The 22,041-nt window shown below is 41.6% G+C and overlaps 1 protein-coding gene across 2 annotated transcripts in view; it reads right to left on the reverse strand.

Annotated features, from left to right (window-relative positions):
• The window catches only part of PLEKHM3 (pleckstrin homology domain containing M3), a 181,040-nt gene that overhangs the window by 6,649 nt on the left and 152,350 nt on the right, over nt 1-22,041 (reverse strand). The window lies entirely within an intron of this gene.

Here is a 22,041-nt window from a genome sequence, read left to right on the forward strand (position 1 = left end):
CCGACCGCAAGTGCTCTGAACACCAACCCCAGTGTGACCGCAGTGAAAATGTTGCTCCCCACTTCTGTAAACAGGGACTGAGTGGGTCCCCGTTACTGCTTGCCCTCATTTAACAGTTTGGACAGATAAAATGACACATTTTCATTTTCTGAATGTTATCCTTAGGTCTATTGTCCTTTGGAGTTTTTTAAAAATTGGGAAAACCCCCACCACTGTAAGCCCACCTTTATAACACAAGTGGGAACAGTAAAGCATGAGAAAGTGGGGAAAAGAAAAGTTTTTAAAGAAAACACTCAGATACTGTAATTTATAGAGAGGAAGCATTCCAGGTGGATGACTAGTTTGTTGTCTGGCTTGGTGGAAGCCTGTACAAGAGTCCAAATAGCTTGTTTTTATGGCAAAGTCTTTAATAATGAGGAACTGACAAGCGCAACAATGGCTGCCCCAAGAGGTGGCTGGCCAGTGCGGATTACGGTGCCCATCCTGCCGTTCGGGAGTGACAAGCAACTACTCCCTCATCTCAGGAGCCCAGGGAATTAGTTCAACCAGCAGCAGTCCCTGGAGGGTCCAGCACTAGGCTGGGTTCGAAGATGACTCTGCAGGAAGCAGTCCTCAGGGCTCAGCTTGGGCTTCTGTTGGTTTTCCTCTAGGAACCTGGGCTTCAGTCCTGCACATAGGTCAGTCTTTGGGGCACCATTCCCTGGCGTGCCACTGACTTAGCCCTGGCACCATTCAGGATTCAGAAAGTTTGGTGATAGGAGGATCCTCCCACCCACCTTTGTACCCAGGGAGCGAGAGACGCGGGGAGTGGGGTGAGGTGGGGAGGAAGGGCGTATCGATCAGCTGAGAGACCAAAAGACAGAAGCTTCGCTGTAGCCAGCGGTCTCTGCCCAAGCTCAGCTCTCTGGGCAAGTAAATCATAGTGGTAGTTATGAAACTAGGAATAGGGTGACATGGCCTGACTTCAAATCCCACCCTCAAATCACTCTCTGGCTGCATGACTGCTATGGGCGGAATTGTGTGGCCAGCTCCCCACCCTGCCACCAAATGCCGATGTTGAAGCCCTAACCCCCAGTGACACTGCATTTGGAGATAGGGGTTTTAGGAATTAAGGTTAAATCAGATCATAAGGGTGGGCCCTGATCTGATAGGATTCGTGCCCTTATAAGAAGAGACCTCAGAGAGCTCTCTCTCTTTCTCCCCACTGTGTGAACCCAGCGGAAAGGCCATGTGAGGAGCACAGCAAGAAGGTGGCCGTCTGCAAGCCACGAAGGGAGCTCTCAGCGGAAACCATGCCCTGCTGGGTCTTGAGCTGGGACTCCCAGCTTCCAGAACCGTGAACAATAAGTGTCTGTTGTTGGAGCCCCGTGGTCTGTGGTATTTTGTAGGACAGCCTGAGCAGTCTGTGACAGTGATCGTGCAAGTCACTTGACCTCTCTGAGCTTCAGTCACCTTATCTTAACATGCCCCTCAGAGAGGTCTTGTGAGGCTCAACGGGAATCACAAATAAAGCGCGTAGCGGAGTACCTGGCACAGTAATGCAACTAAGCCTGCGCCTTCCAGGGTGAGCAGCGCCTCCTGGTGTCTTCCAGGGACGCTTCCTGCAGTCTGACTGCACCGACGTCACCACCGTGACCTGAGGACATCTTGATCAACCCCCTCTTGGCATAGATAAGAAGACTGAGACTCTAAGAAGGCTTAGTGATTGTCTCATGAGGACCCAGTGAGTTAGACAGGTTGTGACTAGAACCCGGAACTGCTGACAGCCCAGCCACGGCTCCCACCGAAGCCTGGTCATCCGAGTGGGGGGAATGCGCCGTCCTGGACGGGAATGCAGGCCTTCCAGTCAGAAGACTCCTGTTCCAATCACAACCCTTTCTTTGGTGACTATGGGCAAGTCACTGACTTTCTTGGTGCTCTGGTCTCCTCGTCTGTAAAATGCTGCTCGCAGTGACCTCCTTCCTACTCCCTGGGGTTCTGTGGGACGAAAATGGGGGACCGTCTGTGGAATGAGCAGGTGGGTGTGACACCACCTTTCACGGTGACTCCAGTACCTGCCTTCTTGATGCTGGAGCCACGCTGGTCAGGAGAGTCGACAGTGGCAGAATCTTCTCTAGCATCTCCCTGCCCTCGGCCCCTCCCTCCTGCCAGGGGGCTGAAGGTCAGACCCAGGTCTCCTCCTGCCTCTCGTTTGGGCCAGCTCCTCCCCAGTGGCAATGGCTCTGTCCTCCCTGGGTCACACCTCTCTACCCTCCTGTCACTGAAGTGACACTAATCGTAGCCTTATCAAGTAAATTTCCTCCTTCCTGCCCCCTTTGCCCTGCTGAGTTAGTGATTTATACACCTAGGGATGTTGCCCTAGGGCAGTGATTGATAAGGAGAAAACCATGGGGTTCCTTCAGTACCACTCCCTTATCTCTGCTGATACCAGCACCCCCACACCCTGCTCCGGTGAAGAGGTTGAGTCTTACTGGGGATTTCTGGTGCAACAAGCATTCCCGAGGTGACGGAGGGGCCGAGTACACCTGCTCTTTCTAGCCAAAGGTCAGTAACTGAAAAAAAGTCTGAGATAAAAAATTAATGATTTCAGAATGTAACCAAGTCCTATTTTCTAACCATTTGTAAGCCAGCAGTCATCGTTTGAACTGTATAACGGACAGACTGATCAATGACCTTCCCAAATTCAGACAGTCTATTGTTAACTTTCCCCCTGATTTTTTTTTTTTTTAAATGAAAAGAATAAGGTCAGGAAAAGGAAGGAGGAAGAGAAACTGTTTCTTACGTAAAAGTTATGGAGCTTCGTAAGAAAAATGTGCAGGAAGAATAAAGTATTTGCATTAAAAAATGCAATATGTAGGCATGCTCCTCTTTGAGAATATTATTTAAAAGGCCCTTTCACTTTAAAAGAGTTCGCTGGCCCCTTAGGGTTTACTGAATTTTCTGACTGTATTTAAAATATGATTTTACAAGCAACTTTTCAGGAACATATCTTATATATAAGGTTAATCTACCAATGCAATCATCCATGTAGAAAATTGCAGCAGATAATGAAAGAGAAATGCCCTTCAGTGTTCCCGAGTGATAAATCAAATGAAAGCCAGCCAGTTTCATCTTCATTTCTGAGTTCCCCGCTCCCAGCAATCAGCAGTTTCGTTGCCTTCCGGTTGTTGCTGTACACCACAGAGAACAAAGACCTATGTCCTCCTTTCCAGTGTCCCAGAGAATGCAACTACAGGGAGACATTTGCTATTGACCGAAGCCATCCTATGGGTTTTTCCTGAAAACGTCCATTGCTTCACTGAATCCAGGGATCTCAACCTCGGCACTGTTGGCGTTTGGGGCCAGTTAGTTCTCTGTTGTGGGGGGCTGCCCTGTGCACTGCAAGATGTTCAGCAGCATCCCCGGCCTCTACCCACAGGATGCTGGTCACAATCCCTTCCCCCCAGTTGTGACAATCAATGGTGTTTCTAGACACTGCCAAAAGTCCAAATGTCCCCTGGGAGGGCCAGGGAGATCATCCCAGTTGAGAAACACTGACCTAATCTATCTGGAGAAGGCATCATAGAGGGAGTACCCAGGGGGTACTTTAAACAGTGCCCTCCCCGGGTGGAATTTCCAAGCGTCAACTGCAGGCTTATACCAACCAAGAGGGTCCAACATAGTGTTCTTATTCATTTCATTTTCACAAATATATACATTTTTAATACATCATTCAGTTAAAATAGCTGAAACTCACAGGCATTAACCATCCCGTGGTTTTGAAAAGTAATTTAAAACATCATATAAGAAGTCAATACCCATGACACAATTCTGTGCATTGCTTAGTAACCCTTAACTTTCTATCAACTCACTCTGATTTTTTAGTCTTCCTCAAAAGCCATCTTGGTGGTTGACCCTCAGTTGCATGTATTTGCCCTATGGCCAAGAACATCTGGGCTGTTTCTCTGTGGTGTTCTTTACTTCTTCATGTCCTATGTAGGCCATCTAGCAAATCTAAACCAAAAACTTGTACTTGCCCCACAAAACAAATTGCTTTTATGTAACTGGGAAGCAGTTAGGTTTCAGCAACATCTCCAGTGAAAAGGAGACCAGAAAATATTAACAAGGCCACTTACTGCAGAGAGGAGGGCTCCAGTGAAGTGAAGAGCCCTGAGTTCTTGGCTCAGGTTGGCCCCATTGTCCCTGGGCCCTTGGGTAAGTTACTTCATCCCTGAACCTCTTGTTCTCCACAGAAGTAAAAGGGAAGGTTGGATTATCTAAGGTTCCTTCCAACTTGCAGATTTTGTGCAAGAGGGAGGGGGACGGCAGGGGAAGACTACTCTGGGTTTTACCCTTCTCTTTCCACATTTTCTTGCCCCAAAGTCTGTGGATGGATGAGTGGGAATACAGCCTTGCTGGCCACTCCTTGGAAAGTCTCAAACTGACAAGCTGGGACTGAATGGGAGGATCCTTAAAGTGAAGAGCACTACTTTAAATTTTATTTATTTGCACTGATTAATCAAACCATGAAATAGCTTACAGACTAGTACATACAGCTCGGTTATCAGGAATTTGGCCAAAAGGAGCTGACTCTGCCTCTTTCTCAGAACATCTCAATTAAACATTAAGGATTCCTTTCTAAGGATTTTCCCAACCCTCATCAGCATCCTCTCTCCCCAAGAAAAAACCCAGAATGGTTCAGTGTTGTGGGGTTTTTATTTTGGGGGTGGTATGGGGGCTGGCTAGAGGTGACAGTCATGGATCGTCCTATGTGGAAGAAATTGTGTTTTAACCACTGGGACAGATGCACTGGAGTGACCCGTATGCATATCAGCACCGCGTACACCATATGACGTGGGATGAGGACGAGGGAACTCTAGGTCTGTTTCTTCGGAAGCTCTAGGGGGCAGTGCCATGAACTGTCCACGTGTGCCCTGGCAAACCGGTCCCCTTCCTAGGGCTCGGGGCGGGGACATAGCCCCACCACTGTGTGGGGGTGGGGGCAGCGCAGATCTCATTCTCTTAGTAAAGGCACCATCACATGAGACTGTACATTTTATGAACAGTCTTTGACCTATAAACATTAGCTTACTGACCTATGGCAAGTGACAGAGAGGTACATACCCTAGAAATCTAATAGCCACAGACACGATGATCTTCTTCCAGCTCTCAAAACCAAGAAAACACACCTGCTGCAAACGGACAGAACTACCTATGTGCAGGGGACAAGGGTTGCTTCTCAAATATGGCAAAGCGGCAAGAATTCCTGGCTGTGGACAGTTTCCTGTTCTGGAATGCTGATGATGTGAGACCAATTAGAGACAGGCTTGATGCGCAGAGGCGGGTCACAGGAAGCTGCTAAAGGCCCCTGCCCCAAGTTGAGGTCACTGAAAGGCTTCTGCTCTGCTCATGCTGGATTCTTCTCCTGCTGCATTTTTATTTTTGGCTCAGGCAATGACCTCAGATATTTCATTAGATTGAAAGTCAGCCTTGAGTTTGGCTGGATCTCTGACAAGTGGAAGGACAGGCCTGCAGAGCAGGGCAGAGCTTTGGCTGACTTCCACTCTGCCGAGCCCACAGCGACTAGGGCGGGGTGCAGAAATCAGGGCACGCGATCAGGCATGCGAGTGCGGTTGGTCGGATGGCTACTATATAAGGCGCCCCACAGAGCCACCAGCTATTACTGGTTTTTCCAAGAAACCAAGATGATTATTGAAATCTCTTAGCTAAGGGAGGTAGTTATTGGAGCCTGGTTATTTGAATGTTCTGGGTTGGTGTTTTCTCCTGTTATTGTGTGAGTGAGTGAATATAAGCCAGTAACTTAGAGTTTGCTTCAGTGGGAGATCACATAAGGCGTATGTGTATGTACATCTGTGCTACGTAGGTACTTACTGCAGGTACACAGGTATGTGTGCTCTTTAGAAGAACACACAGAACATGGCACTAAACACGCTAAGGGAAAACGAGTTAAATATGATATAGTTGAACAGATGCTTCCTTTTGCGGGGGCACAGGGTTAAAATGACGAGAGGTTACACACAATTTCAGTAACGTGCTGATGGCTGGGGATAGTCCAAGTTTCACAGCCTCTGCCAGTGAAGGCTTGAGCCAGGATTACTAGAATCCACACACTCCAGATGTCCCTCTCTTCGGCCCCAGGGGAAGCAAGTGGAATGGGGAGGGAGAGAGCAAAGGGTCTGGGAATGCTGGATTACGGAACTGTTGTGGCTCCTTGCAGAGTGAGAAATGGACTACGTTTGGGATTATTCATTGTGGGTTTTTTTTTTTTTTTTTTTTCTTTTTTTGGCTGGGGGTAAGGAGGTGGGAGGCAAAAAGGTATCCATACGGTTTGACTGGAATTGTACGAGACTGGAAAAGCTCTAGCTCCTTTGGCCAAATGTCTGGCAGATGTAGGTGTGTATGTGCTAGTGTGTAAAGCTATTCCAGTGGTTCTGAACGGTAAATGCAAGTACAGCCCAGATCAGTGTTGGACATTTAAATTAGGTGACATCTGTATGCCTTTTGCCCCTGTTTTTACAGAAATTATCCTTACAATACCTCTCTTTGCTAGGTACTATTTGTTTTCCCATCTTTAATAAGTCGGGCAGTCAGTAAATGGATAAACCAAAATAAGGTAATAAAATAAAGTAACTGGTGGCTTCTCAGGTCCCCAAACTGGTAAGTGTGTGATCGACTCTGGCCTTGATTCCAGTCTTCGGACTTGAAATCTGGCTCTCTTTCCCCTGTTACTAGCCCCGTGGTCCTTTCGGTTATTCAGCACCCTCTCAAATACTTGCTAAGACTCAAATCATGGGAAGAACAATTGGTATGCCCTGCAGTGATCTTTTTATTTACCTTTTCATCCCCAGAGTTAATTAAGGAAGAGTTTTTCCCTGATTGCAGACCACAAAGCCTTTGGCTTTCACAAGTCTTGCACTTTTAGTTTGTAAACCAAGCTCAGCTAATAGCTTTGACAAAAGCTTTACTTAAAACCTTGGCTTTGAAAGAGAATGTAAACAAGGGTTAATTAATTCATTTGTTAATTTTGCTATCCCATTGGGAGCAGTAAATCACATTATCTTTCGTGCCAATGCTTAATAAATGCTCCTTGCTAATTTGTGGATGGTGACAACTTCTCATTAATACTCTATCATCTCATTAAGAGAATTGTATTGGTGAGAGGAGATAAAGACATTTTCGGGGATGGGTACAATGCAGAAAATTCAGAAGGTAAATCATATCTAAATTTATGAACATGACTGATTGCTTAGGAATGAGTTAGTGATATAAATTTAGAAGGAGAAAGACAGTCACATGAAAGGCCCAAAGTGTTCTCTCATTACTTTAGATTGCTCCCCTAATTTGTCTCCTCGCACCAATACAATTCTCTTAACGAGATGATATCACATAATTTTCTAATACTCAATGTGTTCTGGGCCAGTGGTTTTCAAAGTGTGGTCCCTGGACCAGCCAGACCAGCATCACCAGAGAATTTGTTAGAAATGAAAATTATTGGGTGCCACTCCAGACTTACTGCATCATAAATTCTAGGGTGGGATCTGGCAACCTGTGTTTGAACAAGCCCTCCAGAGAATTTTGATGAATATGGAAGTTTGAAAACTGCCGCTCTGGGCCAATTGTCTCCAAAGACAGCAGGGCTAACAATATTAGACAGCACTGTTGTAAATATTTAGAACAAAAATATGGACTTTGCAAAATGAAAATGAAAAGTGGTATTAATTAATGTTTTAATATTGGGATTTGCATTTCATATCTTTTAACATTTTCTCATAGCTGATAGGTAAGAACCTCATTTTACTTTCTTGAATTAGATGTGATATTAAGCTATTCAGATATTGGCCATTTGCATATTTTTTCAGTAAATCAGTTCATGTCCTTTGCCCATTGTCTAATGACTTTTACTTGCTGAGTTTTGAAGATTTTTTATATTCAGAAAATTAATTAATACTTTGTTAAATGTGTTAAAAATGCCTTTCCAAGTTTCCTGTTTACATTTGTCTTTACAGATCTTTAAGCATTTAACTTTTAAAAAATATATTTAAAAGCATTTTGCTTCCATGGCTTCTGGGTTTGTGTCAAGCTTAGAAAGACCTTCCCCACTTAAGATTATAAAAATATTCACCCATCTTTTCTTCTAGCACTTTATGGGTTTTATTTTTATATCAAAATATTTGATCCATCTGGAATTGATCCTGATATAAAGAGTATGTTAAATCCGGCATTATTTTTTTGTCTCCAAATGGCTGTCTAGTTCCCAGTTTCTTTTAAGGAATGTTCCATCTTTTGTTTTGCTAATTTGCTGTGCACCTTTATCATGTACTAAATTCCCATATTACTTGGGTCTATTTGCGTTATTTCTGAAATCATGTTCCGTTGATCTGTCTGTTCCCATGCCAGCACTGTACTGCGTAGTATATAATACATTTTTATATCTAATGAAAACAGTCTTCCTTCATGTAAACAACTTGAGAGGTCAAATTCTACATTGAATAATGAGGAAAGTTTACTGCCACCCATCTGAATGTTAAATAAAAAATTTTTTTGAAATGTATATAATCAACTAATTTAAAAAATGTATAGTGTAATTTATAAGGTTTATCTAAAATGAAAAGCACCTGTGTAAACATCTCAGGTGGTCAAGTACTAATCCTAGCTTTAGATATTTGACTTTTTGATTTTTTTTATCTTTATGTAGTGATAAAGGTATTGTATAAATTTGGTAAGGTAAACTAATAGCCTGTTTACATGTTTATAAAATTAGGAAACATGATACAATGAATTTAATAATGTATACACTCTTAGTAATTAAAATTATCCTACTTTGCAGGAACTGAGATGTATTACTTAAAGTAATACTTAAAACATGGTATACATTATCACTGAACAAAGGAAGATGTGACGAACAATGCATGTTTAACAGTCCCTTTCATTCAGTGCGAACATGATTTAGAACATTTTTACTCTGCATATGAGTAAAAATTGGATAGAACTGATAATCATACTAAGGAAACTAGTTATGCTATCTATGTACACAAGCAATAAACAGACATGTAAGACATCTCGCAGTCACTGAAAATGTTCTGTCCTTGAACATGGATGTTCCTAAGACAGGAACAGGGTAGAGAAGGCTAGATGCTAGTCTATCAGTAAAGGAAATTCTCAAAGGCAGTAATGTACTCGCTCACTGGGGAAAGCCAACGGGAGCCTTTAGCTTAGGTCTGGTTAGCAAAGTGCTATGCTAACTAGTAACTAAGGCTTTTCTCCTTCATTTCTCTGAACGGTGGCCTGGGTAAGCTCTCCAGACCCCTCAGGGAGAAAAACTGAAGTATGAACCTTGTGGGTAGGGTTAGGTGAGGTGGGGAGAAGGGTTAAGTAATGCTCTTAGGTACTTTCTAAATACTAAGGTTCCCCTGATTAGGTCTCTCTCTTTTAAAACAGGAGACCTTAACTACATTGTCAGGGAAGCTGAAGGAAGGAAAAGTCATCTTTCTTACTTGCTGCTTTGACATTCATTTCTGTCCCTAAGACTCTTCTTGGCTGGTGCCTCTTTCAAGCATTGTATGAAAACCATGTTCCCCCTGAGGTTACCTCAGGCCTCACTATCCCCCTCACCCTTCCACCCTGCCCCCACATCTTCCCCACTGCCAAGGAAAATTTGCCTATCTCTTTTCATTCTCAATTCTGAAAATTTTCTTTCAAATCATTGATGTGAGCTGCTTTCCAGCTAAGTCTTTTAATTTAAATTTCCTTTCTCTCCACCATCAAGGATTCTTTCTAGAAAAAAGTGTTAACTCCTCTTAAAGAAGGGCTTTAATATACTTCAGCTTCCCACCTCTCAAGGCCAAACTAGATTTTTCAATTTAAGTCAGCTCAAGTTAGTGGCTTCCAATGTTGTCTTTGAATCAGTCATTGGCTGGTGACTTGCAAGTCAGTCTATTATTGGTTTTATAAAAGGAGATTCCCACAGTTCTGTTTTTCACATGAATTACTGCTTGTTAAACGCTATCTTTTCCTGCTTTCTCATCAAAAGTTTACAAAATTCTTCCCATTATTTTTGTTGAGAACCTCTCCCCACCATCCTACCACCAACCATCACCAGAAGTGAGACTAGTTAAGGGTATGTGGTATAGTCTTTTGCCCTCCTAAGGTTAGTTTGTGCATTCCCTCAAATTTGAGGCTAGTGTTGTGAGGACAAGGAGAGGCAGAAAGCGGACAGTACTGGGATTCAACAGCCCGCATCTCCCAGGAGCTACCGCTGTGGTGTTGAGTGGGGATGCCTGCTTCCCTGGGGAGGGGGGAGGGAGGGAGTGTATGTCAGGGGGTGGGAGTGATGGGCTGATGACTGCTAAGCTCCTCTCTGACTCTACACAAGCTCTATGCTATGCAGACATAATTGAGTTCAAGCAGTGACTGGGGTAGAGAATGAACATCTATAGACTGCCTTTTCTCTATTTTAAGTGCTTTGAAAGCATTAGGAATTGGAAGATGATTATTAATGATAGCTATGGATAGCATATGCTGATGCTTCCGGATGTACCATGGAGTGGTTTAATATTTACAATACTGAAGAAGTTTAATAAAAACATGATAATATACTTTAGATGCCGAAATGAAGACAAACAAACAAAAAAAGGATTTTTAAAAGACAAGTTTAAAAAGATCTTGCTATCTGTCCTCCCATAATTAGTTAGGTGAAAAAAGTCTCACAATATCAAAAACATATACTGACAAAACCAAGTTACTATTGTACCTTTCGTAATTCTAAAGCATAATACAGTTCATTTCAGAACATACTGCTCAGGCTGAAGAGTCAACATTTTTTGTATGGAAAGGTAAACACTCCTCTCTTCCCTATTGTGTATTCAGGTTACTTATTTACAGTCGCATGGGGAAGGAAAAAACACACACTACAAAGTGACCAAAAAGTTGTTTTGAAAATTAAATTATCTGAGTAGCTTAGCAAGACTCAAGTTTTTGACATTAAAGTTTTCACTGGGCCAGAAAAATACATCTATTCCTAATATATGGTAGAATGCTAGCTATTACTCAATAAAGTTATGTATCTTGGTAATGTCTACATTTAAGTAGACAGTTTCCTTGAAATTAGTTGAAAAGTTATTTAAAATAAAAGAAAGTATGTGGAAAAGCACATATTTGAAAAACTAAAAATAAAGCAAACGCTTCATGAATTATTTATTGAGCATTTACTATGTGCTGTTCTAAATGCAGATAATTGAGCAGTGAACAAAACAGAAAAAAGTCCATTTCCTCATGGAGCTGACATTTTTTCAAAATGGTAGACTGAATCACAATTTGCATTTATTTCTTAATCCCTATAGGTAAATTGTATCAAAAATAGTCAGCCTTGCTGAAAACATCATGACAAACTAGCAAACAGGCTAATACAAAATGCTAAGCAAAGGAGCTGAATGAAGTAAAGTTCTAACTTTTTTGTCTGTAAGAGCTTAAAACAGTGTCATATATCAGCTAGGCAAATCCAGAGGTGAGGGGTGGCTTGTGAAAGGTCACACTGCAAATCAGTGGGCCAGTCTGCCTCTATTTTTAAAATGGATCTTAAAGACTTTAGAACCAATAAAATTTTTTTCCTGTTAAAGTAGCTGCCAATTAAAGCTTATCTATCAACTTATTCTGATATGATGTGATAAAAAAGCTGGATATAAAACCATGTATTCAATATATTGTCAATTTTATTAAAAAGTAAACATGCATACATATGTATGGAGAATTTTCTTCTTGTACTTTTGGTGTACTTTTCAAATTTTCTATAATGCACACCAGTTTTATATAGTTAGAAAATTACAACACGAGTTAAACAATGATGAACATTACCCCCTCTAATCAACAAAAAAGTAGGCTGTCCGAAATGCATAGCGATAAGATAATTACACAGTATTAACCAGACACCAAACAAGAGGCTTGGTAAGAAATGAGTCCAGGTGGAGATGCTAGCCATCTATTCAAGTGACCAAGTGGCTTTAAAAAACAATGGCAGCAGTCTCACGGGTGAGGACTGCCTTTATAAATGCACTGTATTTATAAAGTGGCTTAATGGCATAAAGGGTCAGGTCAGCCCTGAGGGTTTCACAGAAGTCTCGTCTGTGTTAGCAGACTTTCTGGAACATTTTGACATGTGAATATAGGAGCCACCAGGCCAAGGTGAAATGTTATTTACCAAGTTACTCTTTGACCAAAGTTTAAAAGCCAAAAAAACTAGCATTGTGTTTGAGGGTTTTTTTTTTTTTTTTTTTAATCAAGGAAAACCTTCACTGACACAATAAATACATTTAAGAGCAGGCGGTCATGCAGCCTAAGAGTAGAATTGCCTCTTGGTAAGTCACCACTCGGGCTTCTGCACTCACAAAACCTGTGAGCTTGCTGGGCTTGAGTTTTTCTACCCCCCCACCCCCACCCCGTGTCCGAATGTTCTCCACAGGCCTTTCCATCGCTGTTAATTTATGACCCTAGAACACAGGCAGAGATCTCATCCTTTCTCATCAGTGTTAGGGGACATGGAGGAAGTTCCTCACTCTGCCCCTCTTCAATAGCAGAGAGAGGAACAAGCGCTAAGCGGATGGAAATGAATGGTTCCTGAGCAAAGGTACCGAGGAAGAGGCGTCTGAACTTTCTCTCGCCGGTTCAGGAATCCCACACCTCAGCACAATACGCACTGAGTGGCTGCTTCCCCAAGAAAAGCCACAGAAAGGAAATATCATTAGGGAAGTGTCCCTCCGTGGAGCCAGGCCTGGGCCTCGCCAAGGCTGCTGTGTCTATTGTTGAACAGGATGTAACCCGCCCGCCAAGCGCCGCCCACAACCCTGCTCAGGAGGTGAGTTGACACTGTTTGTTTTGGAACCATTTACCAACAAAGGAATGTGTCAGGCTGCTTAGTGAGAAAAGGGTATGTAATGTATGTGTATTTGCGTCCAGATGAGGGAATAATCCAGGTATTCAGTCTGTTTGTGCAAGGACTGACAAAAACTAAGGCTGAGCAAATAGGAAGCCACAAGGAAAGACCAGCTTCTGGGCAGTGCTTCTCTCTCGTTCGCCTCTGGAGTTTTGTTCTACTCCCCAAGCCCTGCCAAAACATTCCTGCCTAAACATGAAAATCTCTTTCAAGAAATGACCAACTGTAACTGGCTCCTCGAAAAAGGGAAGAGCCTTTGTTAAGGCTGCTGGCAAATCTGGGGTTTGGTGATTTTCTAGGCACCTAAGTTAAGCGACAGCTTTGGGCAAAGCCCTCTCTGCCTTTATCCTCCAGGGACAAATCAAAGGGAACGAGGGCACAGAACACATAGCCCTTAGTGGACCGCTTAAGTTGTGCTGAGAAAAACCATGCATCTCAGCATCTTCTAGGGCAAGAAGTAATTCTATACTTTGTAATAAAGCGGTTGCTTTCTCTCCTTTAAACAAACCTTTATAAGGTTCGACGACTATTAGCTATTGGAAACTGTGCAAGAAGCGTGATGAAGTGCAGAAAGTGCCAAGGCAAAGACCAAAGTCCAGGCCCCAACAAGCTGAGGTCCTCAGGGACAGGGTTGTGTGGATTGCCAGGAAACATAAAATGACACAGACCAATTCACAAGGGTGCTGGGAGGAGCCTCTATGTTCTTCAGTACAAGCTGGGCCTTTCTGAAATTTGGCCAGATGGATGAAAGCAATGGGGCTTGGACTGAGTTCTTTGGGTGGCCTTCTTTTTCTGTAAGTTAACCTAACAAAATTGGTTTTTAAAATGAAACTCACTTGTTTTTTTTTTTTTTTTAAGATTTTTATTTATTTATTGAGAGAGATAGTGATAGAGAGCATGAGAGGGAGAGAGTCAGAGGGAGAGGCAGACTCCCCGCTGAGCAGGGAGCCCGATGCGGGACTCGATCCCGGGACTCCAGGATCATGACCTGAGCTGAAGGCAGTCGCTTAACCAACTGAGCCACCCAGGCGCCCCGAAACTCACTTGTTATGGATTTTTCTATGAGGCCAGGGATCATTCTCAATAGACATATGTAGGAAATGTTCTTGAAATGGGTTCAAATTAGACATGGTGTCAGAGTATGTTAACTCAACTGGTAAAAGAGTTTGGTGTTGATAAGTTCAAGGTCCTGAGTGCAATCGTTATTTCCTGGAGGCAGGGAGGGAGCGATCAAGTACTCTACCTAAAGAAAAACTGGCAAGTTATGCTCAATCTGCTTCTCCAAACCCTACTGCTTCAAAAAACACAGGACCCTTTTAGAAGAGTAACCGCTGAGCTGCAAATGACTTCCCCGCTCAACAGGAAGAACACCTCCCTTGGATGCCTTCCCAGGGGCAAGTGAATGTTGGGGACCTGGGCAGGCCGATGCCCATGCCACAGAAATACTTTAAACAGAGGTCAATTCCTTCAACTTCACAGATAAAGCTTACATATAAAGTAGTGAATTCAGACTTTCATTTTGCTCCTCTATCTTTGCAAGTATTCCCCCCCAGTTTTACTGAGATATAATTGACATGGAATATTGTATTAGTTTCAGGTGCACAACATGATGCGTTGGCAGGCATATAGATTGCGAAGTGATAACCACAACGTTTAGTTAACATCCATCATCTCGTGTGGTTAAACCTTTTTTTCTTGTGATGAGAACTTTTAGGATCTGCCACTCTCTTAGCACCTTTCCAATATATGATATAGTACTGTTATCTTTAGTCACCATGCTGTACATTACATCCCCAGAACTTATTTATCTTCTAACTGGAAGTTTTTACCTTTTGACCACCTTCACCCCCTGCCTCTGGCAACCACAACTCTGTATCTACATGTGTGGTTTTTTTAGATTTAACATATAAGTGAGATCATAAAGAATCTATCTTTCTCTATTTCAGATGATGCAAGTATTTTAAATTTTCTTAACTAATCAGTTTATTTAAAAAACTTTGTCGGTGTTCTTAGTGAATGTACATGATATGCTAGGAGAGCTGAACCACACAATAACTATTTATGGAATGCCTACTATATGGAACACACCAGATTCAGTGTTAAGTATAATCTTCTTATTGTATACCTACACCTAAATACAGCCCAAAATGGTATAGGGGTCATGAAGTCTTAAAGTGCAGTTTTCCATATTGGAAAACTTGTGGGGATGATTTGTATGTCACATGAAATAATTAACAAAGCCAAATGGATCAGACAGGATGGAACTGATTTATGATAGTTGGTATATATATGTATATATTTAAAGATTGTTTTTATTTATTTGGCATAGAGAGAGCCAGAGAGCAAGCATAAGCAGGGGGAACGGCAGGCAGGCGAGGAGCAGACTCCCTGCTGAGCAAGGAGCCTGATGCGGGACTCGATCCCAGGACCCTGGGATCATGACCTGAGCCGAAGGCACCCGCTTAACCTACTGAGCCACTCAGGCACCCTGATAGTTGGTATATTTTGTACGTTCCATGTTAAAATGCATGCTGAGTGTTTTTAAGATGCAATATTTATGTACTTGTGATCTGGAAGCATTTCAAGATTCAGGAACGACATCTTCACACAAATGTGTGCAGGAGGATGGTCTCTGTAGCAGCAAGAGCAGATTAGTGATATGTAGAGATGTCAGAAAGAAAGCTGGATAGGAGGCAATTTAAGGGTTAAAAAAAAAAAATCTAAGTCCTAGGTCACTCTGTGGATATATGTGACTCTTTTTTTGATTTTATAGTCACTGCTTTCCCTTAAGTCTTAAGAGTGGTATCAGTCTACTCTTCTGATTTGTAATTCGGAAGTTAGAGCTTTTATTTCTTATTCTCAGTCAAGGAGGGTATGTTTGGTCACTTTCTTTAGGATGTGGAATTTTATTGCTGTTTTAACAGAATGTTTATCTCTCTGAAAGCTGTGCTTTCCTTTTTCTAAGGGTGTAAATGTTGGATTAGGCTTAAGTTCTGTGATTCTGGATCTTACTATTGTATTTAAAATCTTGTAATTTGGATTTTAGTGTTTTCCTATTTAAATCAGAGAGAGGTATGTAATTAATTTGTGTTGGAGAAGAAAGACTACCTCAATGTGAAACTGTGGGCATTATCGTCTGAGTGGAGGTGGGGGTGATGGAGCAGCAAAGGGGGGCCTGCCTACTCAGCCTGAGTAAGGCACATTGTCAGCTCCCACAGGCCCCCCTGGGCCTCGTGACCGGCCTCGCATTGTGCAGAGGAGGGAGCTCCACTGTGGTCTCTCTCCACACCCCCTCCCACAGTCCCTCAGCCATTTTACCAAAGAAAGGCCTATCTTTCCCGCACCCTAATCTAACTCTGGCCTACTGCTCCAAGTGTAAACTCTTTCAGGATGGCACATATAGGGAGAATGCAAAATCACAGTTTGGGGGGAACCTTCTTGGGACATAATTTCTTCACAATGTCTTTTAGGGGGTATACTGCAAAAATTGTTTGAAGACTATAGGTACAGAAGAAAGGTGATGGATGATGGAAGCGTAGATTTTGGAGTCAGATGTATTTGGGTTCCAGTTTTGGCCTTATCTCTTGGGTCAAGTTCATTGCCTCCTCTGAACCTAGGCTTCCCCGTTGTTAAACGGAGGGGACAGTATTCCCTCAGAGCACTGACCTGAGAACGAAATGACGAGATATGTAAATTGCTGACACAGTACTAACACGTATTAGTGCCATTTCCCTACAACCCCAACACTTTCTCTCAGTTGGTCAGAGACAGTGCTCTAAAAATTAATACTAGGACTATATTTTTAAATGACATATTCATGAAGCTTCCTCCTGCATAACAATTAATTCAATAAGGAAAAGGAAGTCTGAAGAGCTGACCAGTGTTGGACACATGGTCGCAATCAAATAAGCATGTTAAAACCAAGTATATTCTAAAACTGAAGTATGTAAATCAGCACTTTAGAGTTCAACATAGAGCTCTCTGACAGTTGCAGGAAATTGTGCGACTGCTTTTTCCCCTACAATGTCCATGACTCCTATGGGTGATGCCCCTTCTTGGAGCTCCAGGTCCACCCCCTAGACTGTGGATCCTCCAACACCTCAACACAACTGCCTAATGACTCAATGTCTCTTAGTAGAGACTGTCAACTTCGTGTGAGCGAGGAGCATGCCATGTTCACTGTGGGTCTCCAGGGCCCAGCCCAGTGCACACAGTATGCTCTATAGATCATTTATTCAAAGAATGGATCGTTCTAATGCTCGTGGAATGTTTTTTTACTGAGTGGTAATTTTGCTGTTCAAATGATATTTGAATCTAAAGGGATATTAAGTATATTTCTGAGGACACAGAGGTGCTGACTTTAGCAAGGTGGTCAAGGATATGTGGTGACAAATTCACTAAATACATCATATCTAAGATTTTTACTTACAGATTTTTAAACATGTCTTATTATGGAATATTTCAAACATATTCAAAAATAGAGAGTATAATAAACCCCTGTCACTTATATCTACTCCCTCTCCCCCACCGTCAAATTATTATTTTTTTGCCACCATCAGATTATTTTGAAGCAAATCCCAGGTATCACATTACTTTACCTTCAGTTACATGTAAATTTTAAAAATTACCCCACTATTCACATTTATTTTTATTTAGCACATTTATTTATTCAGCACATCTTTATGGACATGTTTTCAATCTGCAACTTGATTTCTTTTCTTTTTTTTTAACGGGAGGGAGCAGGGCAGAGGGAGAGGGAGGGAGAGAATCTTAAGCAGGCTCCATGCCCAGTGCGGAGCCCAACATGGGGCTCGATCTCACAACCCTGAGATCATGACCTGAGCTGAAATCAAGAGTCAGACACTTGACTGACTGAGCCACCCAGGTGCCCCGGCAACTCAATTTCTGATTAGTTTTCCTTTAATAAATCTTTTATTCGTGTTTGTTTTTGTCCTTTCCCATAGGCTTGCATGAACTGTTCCCAGTGTTTAACTGGAAACTGAACACCAAGAGAAAGCATTTCAATGGGTTCCTGGAAAGTATTATCAAACCTGGAATTCCAGGGAGGCTGGTGAGGACTCCTTTGCTCTTAGACATTTGTCCAAGCTTAGAGAGCTGCATCTGACCAAGACAGAAACAGAAGATTCGTATTCCTTCTTGCTGGGTAAAGGGCTCCCTGAACCCACAGATGTGCTAATGTGGTCATTCTGATTATAAGAGTCTGGCACCTCTGCCTATGGCCACAGTTATCTTAGAGGAGTGATTCTTTCTTTTGGCTATGATGCAGAATCACATGCGGAGCCTTTTTTTTTTTTAAGAGTTTATTTATTTATTTTGACAGAGAGAGAGACAGCGAGAGAGGAAACAAGCAGAGGGAGTGGGAGAGGGAGAAGCAGGCTTCCCAGTGAGCAGAGAGCCTCACATGGGGCTTGATCCCAGGACCCCGGGATCATGACCTGAGCCGAAGGCTTAGCGACTGAGCCACCCAGGCACCCCACATGGGGAGCCTTTGAAGATAGATTCTCAGAGTTAAAAAACAAAAAACAAAAAAAAACCCAACGAGTCTCACAGGAGATTCTGATATGTAGTCAGAGGGCAGCATCTCTCCCTAGTCATGGGATAAGTCCTGGGACTGAGGGCCTTAAAAAATGTGTGTGCAACCTAGCGCCCTGATGTTGGTTTCATATTCTCACTAAAAGGAACCCTGGGCTCCTTGGAGAAATGGCTATCTCTAGGATTAGGGCAAGAAATGTATATGATGAGGCTGGAACAGTTGGTAGCACAAGAAAGTATGGAAATGATCAAAATCAAAAACTCCACAATGATATGAGTATATCAAAGTGATGCAGGAGCCAGCTGCAAGAGCTGGATGGCCAAAGCTGGAATAGTTTGAGCAACAAAATAAAGTAATCTTGCTTATAACCCAAAATGTAAAATAAACATGCACATGCCCATGCTGATACGAATAAATACTTTGGAAAAATAAATGGGAAGAAGAGACAAGTCACTCAGGGCAGAATTCCAAATAATTTTGTATAAACTCCACTCCCAAGGGAAGTGGAGCATAATCTTCACTCCTTAAGTGTAGGATAATATGGAAAAGGTGGGGCAAGAAGAGTTCCTTCCGTGAAGAAACCTGACACAAACACTGCAGTGGTAAGTCATGTTGACAGTATGTACCCGTGGTCTGATGTGATGAGAATGGCACTTTATGTCTGTGGTATTCCTCCCCAAATCTGTAAAACCCAGTCTAATCATAAGAAAAACATCAAGTCTATCCCCACAGAGGGATTCTACAAAATACTTGGCTAGTGCTCCTCAAAACACTCAATGTCCTAAAGACAAAGTCTGAGAAATTAGGTAAAAACTAAGGAAATCTGAAAAAGCTATGGACTTTAGCTAATAATAATGGATCAACATTGATTCATGAATTGTAACAAATATACCATATTAATGTAAGATGTTAATAGGGGAAACTGGGTGCGGGGTATATGGGAAATCTCTGTACCATCTTTGTGATTTTTCTGTCAATCTAAAATTATTCTAATGAAGATTATTAATATTGATCAGCTTTAGTATTTGAGGCAACTGTTTAGTTGGATGCATTGTGGTTTTTTTTTTTTTTAATAGACTTTATTTTCAAGGGCAGTTTTAGATTGACAGGAAAACTGAGCAGATAGTACAGTTTCCATATTACTACCCTCATCTCCAGTTTTCTCTATTATTGACAAGTTGCATTAGCGTGGTAAATTGTTTATAACGAATGAACCAATATTGATACATTATTATCAACTAAAGTCCATAGTCTAAATTAAGGTTCATTCTATGTTGTACAGGTCTAAGGGTTTTGACCAATGTATAATGGGCAGAATAATTTTACTGCCCCAAAAAATCTCCTGTGCTTTACTTACTCATTTTTCCTTATGTACTCCTGAGCCCCTGGTAATCACTGATTTTATTTTTTATTGTCTCTACAGTTTTGCCCCTTTCAGAATGTCATATAGTTGGACTCGTACAGTATGTAGCCTTTTCAGACTGGCTTTCACTCTGTAATATGCATTTAAGGTTCCTCCATGTCCTTTTGTGGCCTGAGAGTTTCTTTCTTTTATCACTGGATAATATTCCATCACATGGATATACCACAGTTTATTTATCCAACCACACCTGAAGGACATGTCAGTTGTTCCCAGGTTTTGGCGATTATGAGTAGACCCACTATAAACATCTATGTGCAGGGTTTTGTGTGGACATAAATTATCAACTCACGTGTTATTTAGAAATACATTGTTTCATCCCAAAATGTGTTGGGATTTTGCAGGTATCGTTCTTTTTTTTCTTTAAGATTTTATTTATTTATTTGACAGAGAGAGACACAGCGAGAGAGGGAACACAAGCAGGGGGAGTGGGAGAGGGAGAAGCAGGCTTCCCGTTGAGCAGGGAGCCTGATGCGGAGCTCGATCCCAGGACCCTGGGATCATGACCTGAGCCGAAGGCAGACACTTAACGACTGAGCCACCCAGGCGCCCCTTGCAGGTATTGTTCTGTTACTGATTTCTAGTTTAATTTCATTATGGTCTGGGAGCGTACTTTGCATGATTTCTATTCTTGTAAATTTGTTCAGATGTATTTTATGGCCCAGAATATGGTCTCTCTTGTTAAAGGTTCCATGTGAGCTTGAGAAGAATGCATATTCTGTTGTTGCTGGATGAACAACATGAATTGGCAGAGACGTCAATTAGATCCAGTTGACTGATAGTGCCTTTCAGTTTAACGATATGCTTAAACTGATTTTCTGCCTGCTGGATCTGTCAGTTTCTAACAGAGGGGTGTTGAAGTCTCTCTAATAGTGGATATATATGTATAGTTGTGGGTTTGTTTCTCCTCGTAGTTTTATTAATTTTTTTGCCGCATGTATCTTGACTCTGCTTGTGCACGTTAAGGAGTATTGTGTCTTCTTGGAGAACTGACCCCTTTATCATTATGTAATGCCCCTCTTTATCCCTGTGTGAAGTATTGGTATTATTTCTTTAAATATTCAACAAAATTCATCGGTGAAGCCATCTGGCTTCTTTATGGGAAGATTTAAAAATGACTAATTCAGTTTTTTTACTTGTTATAGGGCTATTCATATTTCTATTTCTTCTTGAGTCTGTTTTGGTAATTTGTCTTTCTAGAAATGTATCCATTTCATCTAAGTTGTCTAACTTGTTGGAATAAAGTCATTTATGGTATCTCTTTATAATTCTTTTAATTGCTTTTTCCTTCCTGATTTTGAGTAGTTGTGTCTTTTCTCTTAATTTCTTGTTCAGTCTAGCCAAAGAGTTGTCAATTTTGTTGATTCTTTCAAAGAACCAACTTGTGGTTTCACTGATGTACTCTTTTTCTGTCTTCCATTTCAATGATATCTGCTCTAATCTTTACTCTTTCTTTTCCTCTGCTTGCTTTGGACTTAGTTTGCTCTTTGTTATCTAGTTTCTTAAAGTGGATTTTTTTGGTAATGGATTTCAGACCTTTCTTTTTTTTTCTGACATGTTTTTCATGATATGTTTATAGCTATAGGTTTCACTCTAAATACTATGTTAGCTGCATTCCATACCTTTTGACATTTTATATTTCATTTTCATTCATTTAAAAATATTTTAAATTTCTCTTGTAATTTATTTCTTCTTTGACCCATACGTTTTTAGTGTGTATTGTTTAATTTCCAAATATTTGAGGGTTTCTCAGATTTTTTTCTATTGGGGATCTTAATTCAATGTGTCAGAGAATATACTTGGTATGGTTTCAATTTTAAAAATTTATTGAAACTTGTAGGGCACCTGGGTGGTTCAGTCAGTTAAGTGTCTGTGTTCGGTTCAGATCATGATCCCAGGGTCCTGGGATCAAGCCCAGAATCGGGTTCCTTGCTCAGTGGGGAGTCTGCTTCTCCCTCTCCCTCTGCCCCTGCCCCCTGCTTGTGCTCTCTCGCTCTCTCTCTTGCTCTCAATAAATAAAATCTTTAAACAAAATCTGAAACTTGTTTTGTGACCCAGAATATAGTTTATACAGTTGGAAGCATTTTTTAATTTAATTTTAATTTTTTTATTAAATACTTTCAATTGTGATATAATATATAT

Source organism: Mirounga angustirostris, unplaced genomic scaffold, assembly GCF_029215605.1.
Source record: "Mirounga angustirostris isolate CCGP_5_RB_7025 unplaced genomic scaffold, mMirAng1.0.hap1 SCAF_3, whole genome shotgun sequence".
Classification (NCBI taxonomy): Eukaryota; Metazoa; Chordata; class Mammalia; order Carnivora; family Phocidae; genus Mirounga; species Mirounga angustirostris.